Raw genomic sequence first — 3,973 nt, 5'->3', positions numbered from 1 at the left:
TATATATATATATATATATATATATATATATATATACGATAGAGAGAACTCGGGCTAATCGGACGAAGTAGCAATGCGTGAAATGCGCTTTGTGCTCAGGCCATGTTTTTAATTTAACTTTCCAAATTTTGAAATCGCAAGAGATTCACCAAGCTTTCTTGAATTCTTCAGACGCTGTTAGTGTGTATGTATTTTTCTTCTCGCTAGCTACAATATGAACGCATCAATTTATGAACGCCGTGGGCATTATAAGACATTTTCATGCACTGAAGTTCTAATATATGATAATATATACATTATCATATATTCATAATATTAAGTTTTAATATATCTTTATACATCATCTTTGTAACATGTTAAAATTAATGTTCCTATATCCAAACTAGTATTATCTGCTTATATATTATGCTATATTTCACGCTAATATCAATAGTCATAAGTAACATATAAATTCTGTAATTAAATAAATTGACGCTTCTTTCAGTAGGTCGACCGATTTTCGTTGACATTCTAGTTTGTTTGCGTGAGATATTATTCCAGTGCGTTTGTCATATTTAATCATGCAGGTATCATTAACCCGTGTTTAGTTTAGTTAGTGTTCAGTTAAATTCATATACCGTTCTGCTATCGCCCGTGTTGGATACTGATGTACGAAACACACGAATTCTATATGACAGTGTTCGTGATTTCATTGCTATAAAGTTTAATCGATTGTTATCGTATGATTGCATGTTTGGTGAAGGGCGAGCTGTGTAGGCAGGTGTGCTCTTAAAACGTGTATCGCATTACAGTATCAAATTCTTAAGAAATGGCGACTTCTAACTACCGAAATAGCGCAATACGGACCTTGAAGGAGTCTTTGTATGCGGTTCCTTTCAAAACGACCTGATTGTATACGTGAGCAACTTAACGAGAGCATAATGGCAACACACGCGTTCCGATCTGTTCATATACCAATTTTGAAATTGCGAACGGGGGAAAAAAGCAAGTACTCTCTCGTGTTTTCATGCCATCAGAAGTGACCTCCATTTTTCCTTTTACCTGGGCGACGTATTGTGCGCTGTGAAGGTTACGGGAACAAAAGTCATCTTGCGAATGAATCCACGCTCTTTTCGCTAGCTTTGCGCCACGAGCAGCCATCAGAATAACAGTCATCAGAATTAGCGAATCCGCCAATGACTCGATTTCTTTACACAAGCGACACGTTTCGTAAGATGGCCGCTATTTCGGCGCCCTGCTGTTATGGTTATTTACCTAATATAGCTCTGCGGTTTCTTTAGTCCGCGAGGCCTTGGCCGCTGAGTTAGAATATCAAAAGTGCTTGTACAAGTGTGTGTGTGTGTGTGTGTGTGTGTGTGTGTGTGTGTGTGTGTGTGTGTGTGTGTGTGTGTGTGTGTGTGTGTGTGTGTGTGTGTGTGTGTGTGTGTGTGCGTGCGCGTGCGTGCGTGTGTGTCGGTTGAATCAATATACGAAGGAAGGTGGTGAGTTCTCTGCTGTGCATCAAAAAAATTCGTAATGAAATACAATACTCGAGCTCGACTGACTTTTAAATTAAAATTGGTAATTAAAACTTTAAAAAAGGAAACAAAGAGATGCGGAAATTGACAACTAGCATTTATTATTAACTGTTACACTAGCGAGAACAATATAATGACGTCATCGCGCAGCCGAAGTGTGTGAATAAGTTGCCGTCGGCCGACGAGCAGATTCATAAAGGTAAACAAAGTGTACTATAGAAAATTTCTAGGTCAAATCATTACGCAGAGCATGCAGGATATCCACCCGACGTTGAAACGGGAAATTGCTGAACGTGCGGCGGTGAAACAAAACCCTTCAGCTAATTAGGATGAAAGCATAGATGCCTCGTGTAAGTAAATGCATAAAGTTATCAGGGGAGAGTCTGGGGGATATATATATTCTCAGCATCTATATATTCATCACTATATTCTCGCTATTTTGTTTCTATATGTACATTACAGCCGAGACGATTTGCTAGTACGCACGTGGTAACATAATATCAGCAAAACAATCCTACGTACATATACATTCGCCATACATGCTAGTGGCTGGACGCAGAATGCCAGACGAATATAGGCGAGTGTGACAATATTTATACAGGAATGATGAGCGATGGTAATGCTTGCGGTGAGAGGTTGGGAACGTGCGGTGAGTCGTATCATATCAAATTCAAAGATCTTTACATTTCATTGTTTCCTAGACGTAATTATTCACAAAAATATATGGAACGCGTTTTAAGTACAATTTCATATTTTGTTCTATTTACAATAATCGAGAAAAAATCAAGCCCCTCTCATTTCTTATATACATACGCGCGACGGTTTACGATTTTAAGTACATCAAATTGGCTACGATACGGCTAATCTTAACAGCTACTCATAGTATCTTAAGGCACATTAGAGGATACCCACTATAAGATGTAAGATATATCAATGATTATCAAGCACACAGCTTTCACAACACGGCGTCTGCACGCACCGATAACCATAGCAACGTAGTCGATAAGTTTCTCACATCGAGAGTATGAGAATCGCGACGAAATGGTAACGGTTGCGAGATGAAATTGGGGAATAATGTTGAACGCGTACACCGATACCTTGTAATCACTACACACTCAGCACGCGTCCCCCGCACCCACGCTCCCCGCCCACTCCCTCCCTCCCCTTTCACAACATCGCTCAAAACCAAACTAGCGGCAGCAGCTACCGCAGACCCGCGCATTCTGTTCCCTCTCCTCTTCCTCCTCCTCCTCCTCTTCTTCCTCCTCTTCCTTCTCCTCCTTCTCCTCCTCCTCCTTATAACTCCCATCTCCGTATGATCCGGCGACGTCGTCGGCAACATCGACGTCTGTAGCGATCGTGATCACGTGATTAGCAGACGAACTCGTGCGGTCAGTAACGTAGTCTTCACGCGCGCATGCGCCGTCCGTAGTTTATTACAGTGCTGACGTAGATCTAGGCGAATGCACTTGACGTGTTCAATTAGCAACAGGTGCGTGCGATGGAATTGTGCGGACGAAGCTCGGCGCGGCGTCTGCTGCTTGGTGTTGTTACTGCTACTGCTGCTGCTGCTGCTGCTGCTGCTGCTGCTGCTGCTGCTGTTACTGTCACTGCTGTTGTTGTTGTTACGGTCCCTGCTGCTGCTACTGCTGCCGCTGCAGTTGTTGTTGATGTTACTGTCATTGCTGCTGCTGTTGTTGCTACTGCTGTTGTTACTCTCCCTGCTGCTGCTGCTGCTGCTGCTGCTGCTGTTGTTGTTACTGTCCCTGCTGCTACTGCAGTTGTTGTTACTGTTGCTGGCGGTAGTGGTTGGGGGTTGCTGCTAAGGGTGGTGGTGATGGTGATGCTGAGGCTGGTGGTAGTGGTGGTGCTGCTGGTGGAGGGGGTGATGGTGGTGATGGTGCTGCTGCTGAGTGTGGTGGTGATGAGGCTGTTGGTGGGGGTGATGGTGCGGATGGTGGTGATGATGCTGATAATCTGTATATTAAGAAGGCTGGTTTCATTCGCAACGCTACAGGCGAGCGTAATCTTGTAGTAATGAAAGATCGTTTCAACATTGTAGTCAAGGATCGAGAGAAGGGGATCTAAAAGGAACGCATTAAAATTAGAGGGAGAGAGGAAGCGTGAGTGTGAGCAAAGGAAACAGAACGGAAGAGACAAATATGGATAGACTGAAACGAGAGAGACAGATAGACAGAGAAAGATAGCGAGAGAAAGGGAGAGAGCGCGCGCTCGCGCGCGGGAGAGAGAGGGAGAGAACGCGAGCGCGCGCCGCAAGAGAGAGAGAGAGAGCGAGAGAGAGAGAGAGCGAGAGAGAGAGAGAGAGAGGAGGGAGGGAGAGAGAGAGGAGGAGGAGAGAGATAGTGTGTACTACCTACCACCGTCCGTCCGTCCGTCCGTCCGTCCGTCCTTCCCTTTACCCTTTACCTTTACTTCGTTTCCGTACGGTTACGTTA

The sequence above is a fragment of the Priapulus caudatus genome, unplaced genomic scaffold (assembly GCF_000485595.1).
Source record: "Priapulus caudatus unplaced genomic scaffold, Priapulus_caudatus-5.0.1 Scaffold110, whole genome shotgun sequence".
NCBI classification, from domain to species: Eukaryota; Metazoa; Priapulida; class Priapulimorpha; order Priapulimorphida; family Priapulidae; genus Priapulus; species Priapulus caudatus.
The sequence above is the reverse complement of the archived record's forward strand: the minus strand, read 5'-3'. Positions refer to the sequence as shown.